This window comes from Solanum stenotomum, chromosome 5 (genome assembly GCF_019186545.1).
Source record: "Solanum stenotomum isolate F172 chromosome 5, ASM1918654v1, whole genome shotgun sequence".
Taxonomy (NCBI): Eukaryota; Viridiplantae; Streptophyta; class Magnoliopsida; order Solanales; family Solanaceae; genus Solanum; species Solanum stenotomum.
Window position 1 is genome coordinate 8,956,584 of NC_064286.1, and position 9,348 is coordinate 8,965,931.

The 9,348-nt window shown below is 31.9% G+C and overlaps 1 protein-coding gene across 5 annotated transcripts in view; it reads right to left on the reverse strand.

The window, feature by feature from the left end:
• Positions 1 to 9,348, reverse strand: part of LOC125864477 (actin-depolymerizing factor 10-like) — a 616,735-nt gene that overhangs the window by 484,786 nt on the left and 122,601 nt on the right. The gene's annotated exons all lie outside the window — the stretch shown is intronic.

Genomic DNA, 9,348 nt, shown 5'->3' on the forward strand with positions numbered 1-9,348 from the left:
AAAAAAAAACCTCCATTATCATTATCATTCAAGTTAAATTTCTTCTTGCTTCGAAAAGGTAAAGTAAAATTTTAATATATTCTTTATATTTACACCTTTTTATTTCGATTGTTAGTTCTGATTTTAAATTTCTTTCACAATTTTTATGTATAAATATTAGGGTTATGACAAAATCCGAGTTGAATAAGTTGTGTATGGAGCTAGGTGAAGGATGTCCCTTGCTGAGGGATATTGTGTTGTCTCACTGTCGTCAAATAACAGATGTAGGGTTAAGTTATATTGCTAATAGGTGTACCTTGTTGGAAACTAGCCACATGGTCTATTGCCCTGGTATCACCGCTGCTGGAGTAGCCACGGTGATTACGAGCTGCACAAATATAAAGAAAGTTCTTGTAGAGAAGTGGAAAGTGAGTCCAAGAACCAAAAGGAGAGCAGGATCCATCATCTCCTATCTCTGTGTTGATCTGTAGATCTCTGTACACGTGTTAGTGTAATCTATTCCTTGCAGCCTCCAATCGAAAGCAACAAGGGTAAAACAGACTATCGTTGTGGATAGCCAGTTTAAGTTGCAAATTACCCCGACTTAAAGTGATAGTTTTACTTTTGGGAAAGTTGAAAAAGTGATAGCTTTTTTGAATTTTTGGGAAGTGTAAAAGTTATTTTGAACTGATAGCTTATACTTTTTAGAAAGTTGAAAAAGTGGGCCCAGCGCGTGTTGAACAACTCTTTCAGCCTATCTGATTTATATTGCCACGTAGGCCAAAAGGTGGTAAAAAATTAATAAAAAAATAAGTTCGGGGGGGTAATAGGACCTTAGTAAAGGTTAGGTGTGTCTCTGGGATTTCGGGCATAGGCTGGGGGGTACTTATGCATTTTCCCTAAAAAATACAAATGCTGAGTACAAGAAAAACAACTGATAAACAAAAATTAATATGAATACAATTTTTGCAATTTTCTTCTTTGACTTCTTTTTATTTTCTTCGTCTGCTATGTTCCTCTTTTCCAATTTTTTGTTCATCAAATTCAAATCTGAATCCGTATTCATTTGTGCATTAGTAACCCTATAAGCAAAATTCAAAATTATTAAATATGAATGTATGAAAAATCAAACAATATATGATGTATGAATGTCAATGTAGATTACTACAATCTACCAAATCTCAAATATCAAAACAAAATCACAAAAAAGTTGAATAATAGTGTATAAAAGATGAAAAATGTGAAATACATAAAAGAGGGAAATCTCATAGAATACTTGGTGAATATGAAAACAAACTCATAAAAAAATCGAATAATATTTTTAAAAGACGAAAAATCCTAAATACAAAATACTTTGTGAATATGAATACAAAATCACAAGAAATCTCACAAAATACTTGTTGATTTCAAATTTACCTTTATCAATGGATGAACAATCTTTTGAATTAATTGCCAGATTTCTTGAATAAAAATGTAGAATTCTAAGAGTTGATTTTCTTGAACAAGTAAAAGAGATAACAATGGTGAAAAGGGGAAGAGAGAGAAAGGAGTAATTTGGGGTAAAACCTAGAAAGAGGGATAAGTGGGTAATGAGGTATTTTTTTTTTAAAAAAAAAATTACCGTATAATGGGGTAAAAAAAGGGGTTCAATGTGGGCCTGATTTGAGAAATAAAAGGAAAGAAGATTAGTTATATTATGGTACAATTTATTTTCTAAAATATTGACATTTTTAATAATTATTTTAAAGTGTAGATCTTTTTAATAATTATGTTAGGGATTGTGACTAGCTTGCTAATTTTCCCAAAATTCTATGTACTAGGTATGGTTGGTAAGAGGACGGAACGAGACGGGACGAGACGAGACGGAGCAAGCTTAAATTTAAGTGAAGTAGAGGCCCGAAAGTTCTATTATACTAGGTATGACTCGTGAGGGGACGGGACGGGACGGGATGAGCCGGGATGGACTTAAATTTAAGGAAATTGGGCCTTAGGGCACAAAAGTTCTTAGGAAAAATTTCAAAACAACAATATTTTAGCATTTAATAGGACCCCTTAGTCATACTTTTAATATTTATTTTAAATGTCAATATTTTAGTTTGTTATGGGGCTGTTTAAAGTAATTTTTTTTTCTTTATTTAACTAAATTAATATAACTAAGAAATAACAAATTAGAAAAAATCAAGGGAGAGAATATTTCAAATTAGGTAAAGTTGCTGAAAATACTCATTACTTTCGTTGCAAAAGATTATGAGACCCAAAATAGGTGATTCTCTTCCTTCTTCCTAAAACTCCAAATTCTCTTCCTTGTTCAAATTGTGATTGTTTTATTTTTAGTAAAAACGTCTCTCATGTGCCATTATTTGGTCTTGTCTTTCAAAACTAATTATTGTTATGAAACTCTATGATAATACCTTATAGTTTTAGCTGCTAAATTTGAATCTTTACAAATTTGAACACCGATAGTTTTATCTATTATTTGACATACCTTTCTCACAGTGTATTTATTTATTTTTTCCAGAATTTGGTATCCTTTCTCAAATTCTATTCATTTCAATATGTATATTATTTGTATCTGTATTCATTCTAGTTTTCATGTTGTATTTTGTATAAATAAACTTGTATTTCTTTATTAGTTTGTATTCATTCCAATAGGTATGTCAAATGAATTTGTAGTTATTTAAGAAGCATATTTGTATTCATGTATTTTTTTCTTCAGAATCTTGTATCCTTTCTTAAGTCGTATTCATTCCAATATGTATATTATTTGTATTTGTATTCATTTGAGTTTTTATGTTGTATTTTTTATAATGATATATAAAATAAAAATAATAATATTATGGAAAAGTGAGAACGAAATATAAAACTGAAAAGGAATAAGTGAATACTTGTTACAATCATTCTTAAATAAAATGTATAACTAGTTGGCATACCTTTGGAATGAATATAAATTAGGAACAAATTAAAGATTCATAAACTATGTAACATGAGATTTTGAATGAATACAAGTATTAATAGCATACATACTCGTTTGAATACAAATTGAAAAAGGATAAGAGTATATGAAGAAAATAAAAACTATAAAAACAAAACAAACAAATAGAAAATTGTTCTTCCTATAAATAAAATACATAACTAGTTGGTATACCTTTGGAATGAAAACAAATTAGGAATAAATACAAGATTCATAAACTATGCAACATGAGATTTTGAATGAATACAAATATTAATAGCATACATACTGGTTTGATTACAAATTGAGAAAGGATACAAATTAAAATTCTGAAAAAACTATAAATACAAAACAAACTCATGAGAAATTGTTCTTCCTCAACTTGGTATTCAACACGTTTTTCGAAATCTTCTGTACTTGAGGAAGGTTTTGCATGCGGATAGGGTTATGTATATATATGTTTAGATCTTCTCTCTTCTGCCATTTTAGCCGTCGAGCCTACATTATCCGCTAGTCATTGATTAATACATAGACCAAAAGAATCGCTACAAAATTGTTGATTAAATGGGATACTCTTGTAATCCTCTGTGAGTCCGCTATTAGAGAGGAATCTTTGAGGTTTTCCTTGTCTAAAACCCTAATCAAAATTGGAGAATTTAATAAGCAACTAAACAAACAAATATTTTGAAAGATTTAAACAAATACAATCGGTAAAATACCTTAAAATCGCAAAAGGGAAAAGGCATAAATCCCCCTCTCAAACTTGTACCGAAAAGTCAGTTTCACGCTTTAACTATTATGATGACTTATTACACACCCTTACTATTTAAAAGTGTATTTAATACCACCTTGAGACGCATACCACCACTCTCACAGTATGTGGTGTATTACACTCGCGGCCATCAGTACCACATCAGCGTCACGTCAACACAACGTTAGAAATTATAAATTTTTTTCTTTTCTTTATTAATTAAATTTTCTTTTATTAACTCTATTTTACACTAATTAATCCCTAACTAATTATTAAAATTCTCTAATAATGATATCTTCTTCCAATCTAAATCCTATCCACTTTTATCTCTAATCTTACTAGAATTTTATTCATTTGAATTTATATCACAATTCTCTTTGTCCTCTCTGGCGAAGAACAGTCAACCCATCACCACGACAAACCTACCTCCATAACGTCATCCCCTCCTCTTTTCCCAACAACCAACCCATCTCCGACAAAGAACAACCACCAAACAACTACCTTAGCCACCACAAACAGCCACCCAAAACTCCAAATCAATCATTGAAAAACACTGAATCAAACCCCTATACCTTACCCCTTTTCGATTTTTTTGCTTTCAGTTTCTGTTGCAAGTGTTTCGGCGAGCTCAAAGCTTCAACCATGGATCTAATGACGTTTCAATGATCTTCATTTTTCAGATCCATGATGCTTCAAGCTATGACATATTTAAGATCCATGAGCTTTATTTCAATGAGCTTTCCCATTCAGCTTGAGTACAAAACATGTTTTTCAGATCCATGGTGTTTCTAGTGCAAATTGTTTTGTGCTTCGACCCATTTCAGATCCATGGCGTTTCAGTAAGCTTTGTGCTTTGTACAAAAAATTGAAGGAGAAAGTGAAAAAATTAGGAGACCAAAGTCTCGAATTTCTAGAATCATTATGAAATTTGAATTAAAAGATTACTTTTTCTAGGTATAACGATGAAATTGAGTGAAAAATTGTAAAATGTGATAAAAAAAAATTGAATAACAAATTGTAAAACTGTGCTAAGAAAAAAATGAATAAGAAAAATTCTGAAGGAAAGTAAGAGAAGAGGAACATGAAAAAGGAGAAAACAGGGGGGTGGGGGTTGAAAAAAAAAAATTTCAACTTTATTTTCAACTTAAATGCGCCTAATTTATATTTATTTTAAATTTTATTTCCACATTAGTTTTGGGGTGGTATTAATTACACTTTGAACAAGAATAGGTGTGTAATAGGTCGTCATAATAGTTGAAGCGTGTAACTGACTTTTTGATACATGTTGGAGGGGGAATTTATGACTTTTCTCAATCGCAAAAAGATACATACCTGAATCAATGGGATTGTTGTGAATGTATTTTGGGATATTTTTTTTTCCAATTTTTGGAAAAAGAATCGGCACATTTTGATAAGAGAGAAACGGGAGATTAAAAATTGAAGAACAACTGGAAGATGGAATTAGATGAGAGAGAGATTTTTATTGTTTTTTTTTAAATATGAGAGAAAACGTGATGACTTAAACGTGGGCTTAGTTAGTGTGAGATAAATTAGGAACTAACATATGATACACTTTTTGTACTAAAATATTGACATATTGACATTTTTAATAATTATTTTAAAGTGTAGATATTTTTAATAATTATGTTAGAGATTTTGACTAGTTAACTAATTTTTTCAAAGTTCTATTGTGCTAGATATGACTGATAAGAGGATGGGACGAGTCGAGACCGAATGGGCTTAAGTTTAAGGGAATTGAGCCTTAGCGGCACAAAGGTTTTAGGAAAAATTTCATAAATAGCTACTGTATGAAACATAATAGGCTTCCTTAACTAGAGTTTGCCCATTTATGCAACAAAGCTATAGTTTAAATAGCTAAAATGAATTTCATTAGTATATTTCGATTGTTTTTAATCAATTATACAAAATGATGTTTAAATTTAGTTATTATACAAACTGATGTTTAAATTTAGTTAACTAAATATGTGGCAATTTATGGTATAATTGTGGAAAACGATCCCTTAATTAAAGGTTATTGAATCTAATTAGAATACCTTACCAGATAAGTTTTCTTCTTCTTGAAGTAAAATCTCTCAACAAAATCAAAATTCAAAATTAAAAAAAAAATCAGATTCTCCCTTCTAATCGTCTATATCCAAATCAATTTCTATTTCAAATTGAACGTATTGTATTTTACTATACCAGTTTGAATTGCATAGTTATGAATTAATAACGAAATATTGATTTAAACGTATTAACATTGTATATGAAGTAGTTGATTGACTTGTAAGTTCGATTATGAGTACTTCATGACTATGATGAAAATTCATAGTGGTTTGTGCATAGTAATTGTATATGTATATAATTAGTGTAGATTTGCAGATTAAGTTTATTTTTTTATATTTATGTATTTGTATATGTTTCTAAACGTATTGTATATTATATAGTTTGTATACAATTTATTGAATATTTTAAGATAACAAACACGTATATTTGAATAATATTCGTATTTGACTTATATCAATTTGAATATGGCATGGATTGATTTGTATGTTAAATAATTTCTATATTTAATTTTGTATAATTGTTAACTTATACTGTAACACCTCATACGTTTAAGGTCGTCCTTTGTTCGGTAAAAAAGGCTTACGAGCTTAAATTTTAGAATTTTATTTATAACGTCGGACGTGATCTAGGAATGTTGGATTTGAATGGGAATTCAATAAATATATAATCTTTAGTTCCTTCAATAAAATGATTTAACTGCTTATGGAAAAAAATTGGGTTAGTGACGATATTATTGTGAATGTATTTGTTTTACAAATGTTCTGTAAATTATTAAGTTTTATTAACAGAGATACAAAAAAAGTATACTTATGTCAAGAAATTACTATTATATAAGGTGGGCTTTATTTAAAATATTTTTTTTTGACTAATTGTAATATATGTAAAAAGTTATATATATTTTATCAGGAACCTACAAAATATTCGAGTGTATACTTAGCGGGATAAGAATAATGTTATATTGGTACATCACTTCCACGTGGAAATGTTGGAGGAGTGCACAAAGTTTGTTCTCATTTAAGACTTACACCTATTATTCAATTCGTTTTTAATAATAAAGAATTAAGATCAAAAGTTTGCACTTATCTTGCAATATTGGTTGTTTATATTTATCTCTAAGAGTACTGGAATATGGAGAAAAAAACAGAAGAAAAAAAGAGTTCCAAAAGCCTCTGTTCACGTTGGAAATTAAAGTAGATTTCATAGGAAAATATCTGGAGCGTTTTATTTTAAGAATAAAAATAAAGTTGATTATCTACTCAAGTCTTTCAAGCTTGGATTCTAGGTATGTGAAGGTTTTTTTTCCTTTCCTTTTGGCATGATTCTTTAAGATTGGTGATTTTTATGCTAGCGTGCTATCGAAGAGTTGGTTGTTAGATGTCTATAAATATTGTCGCACGTTATTTCTTTTTAAACTCATATTCGGTTAATATTGATTTGGAGTTAAGTTAAGAGACTGGAGAGGTTGTATATATTATCAAAATGATCAGATTCTTGTGATGTCCGAATTGATTGTTGCGTTGTGGTTATATTACGATATTTGGAGTACATATATGATGTGTTAAGTCAGTGGAATAAATGGAAACTAACTTTTTATGAGTTTCCTTCAAATTGAATAAAGAACAAAACAATGTAGTACTACAACTATTTGTATGCAATATCATTTGTTTCCTTTCTATCCTCAACATAAATTACTAATGGGAAATTCTAATGTGTGGTAGCTCTTACCTATAGAAATGCTATATGTTTATGGTTGTTGGTAATAAATAGTTATTGAAACAATCTAATGTGTGGTAGCTCTTACCTATATAAATGCTATATGTTTATGGTTGTTGGTAATAAATAGTTATTGAAACAATCCCTTATTTGACGAGATCAACTGAATGGTGAGTAGTAGAATCACCACGAGCTTCCATGAAGTCTAATATTTGCTCTACTTCATTTATGTCGTTATTACTTTGGATATTGACATGAAGTTATCTTAGACATACGTTTCATGCCTTTAAGGCTAGGGACTGGGGTGTACGCCTACACCATATGCATTCATGCCATTAAGGCTGGGGATCACAGTGTACGCCTACACAACATGCATTCATGCCATTGAGGCTTAGATTGGGGTGTTCGCCTACACCACATGCATAGTTATTGTCTTGTCTTTCAGGCTATGGAGCGGGGTGTTCGCCTACACCACAATGCATTGCATTTCATTTCATACTCGTATGTGGGGTGAATTGAGTTATGGTTAACCGAGTACAGGACACTTGAAGCTTGGTAAGTTGTTGCCGTTGTGGTGGTATGAAATAAATCATGAGCAGAGAGGTTGGCTGCGACTTATTGGTGGCATGGAATTCATTTTCTCAATTTAGTTATATTGTTCTACTATTTTATTGCCTTGCATATTAGGTACATTATTTTGTACTGATGCCCCAAGCCTAGGGCATTGCATTTATGCCTGCAGGTACTAACCGATAGGTAGATCCGGACATTCGCTAGTTGGTTGGAGCTCAGCTTTGTTGGTAAGCTCCAGTTCCTTCGGAGTTACCAAGTTTTGGTTTTGTGTATATATAGTGTTGAAGGGTAGGTCGGGGCCCTGACCCGATCCTATGTCTACTACCTTACTCATAGAGGCTTGTAGATTGTAGTGGCAAGTTGTGGGTTTGGGTTGGCTTTATCGGCTGGACGGTCAGTTGTGTTCCTCTTATGTTTTTGGCCTTGTAGGCCTTATGTATATATTATGTGTATTGTGATGGCCTTCGTGTATTATTTTTCCAGTGACCTTGCCTATATGTTATTTTATTTCTTTTTGCTTTTAGATTATGAACGCTAGGTGTTGTTCGGGCCTCATCGGCCTCGACTTGTCACATGGTAGTACTTGGTTGGGTTTCGGCCATGTCACGACCCAAGCCTAGGGCCTAGACGTGACCGGCGAATGGGGAACCCAAAGGAACCCCAAACAAGCCTCATAGTGTATCATTACACATCCTTGGTCGCGGAAGCAATTAAAATGACCATAAGTGATAAGCATAATCAAGGGGAAATCGAGACTAAGGGAGCAAGAAAAAAAAAAGGGAATGATACATAAATACCATAGATGAGTCAAGCTCAAGCATAATACACAACTTGTCCAACACCACCTCTAAACATGGGTACTTAGCGGGGGCCAAGACAAACTCCCGGGCCCACCCTCATAGTCAAAACATAACTAAAAAGGAAAAGTCTTATACATAGCAAAACATCATAAGCAACGTCCCCGGAATGGAGGACTCACCAATAACCTCTATAGAAAATCGTATTAGCCACGCGGAGGAGGATGGTCAAGCGGTGCTCCGGTCCCTACATGGTGACATCATGTAGGCATAGAGTATGCATTAGTACGTTTGAATGTACTAAGTATATGGGATGAAATGCAATGCTACAATAGATGGACATCATAGGAAAAATGCATAATCATACCCGATAGATAGCATATTAAAGAAATGATATGTATAATGATGCTTACATAAAAATCATATTTAGTGGGACATAGTACATGTGTGGCGAGTGACCATCAATATAGTATTTTCCAAGGCCTACCACCCCCTTGGAGAGGCGAAAGAGGTACAAA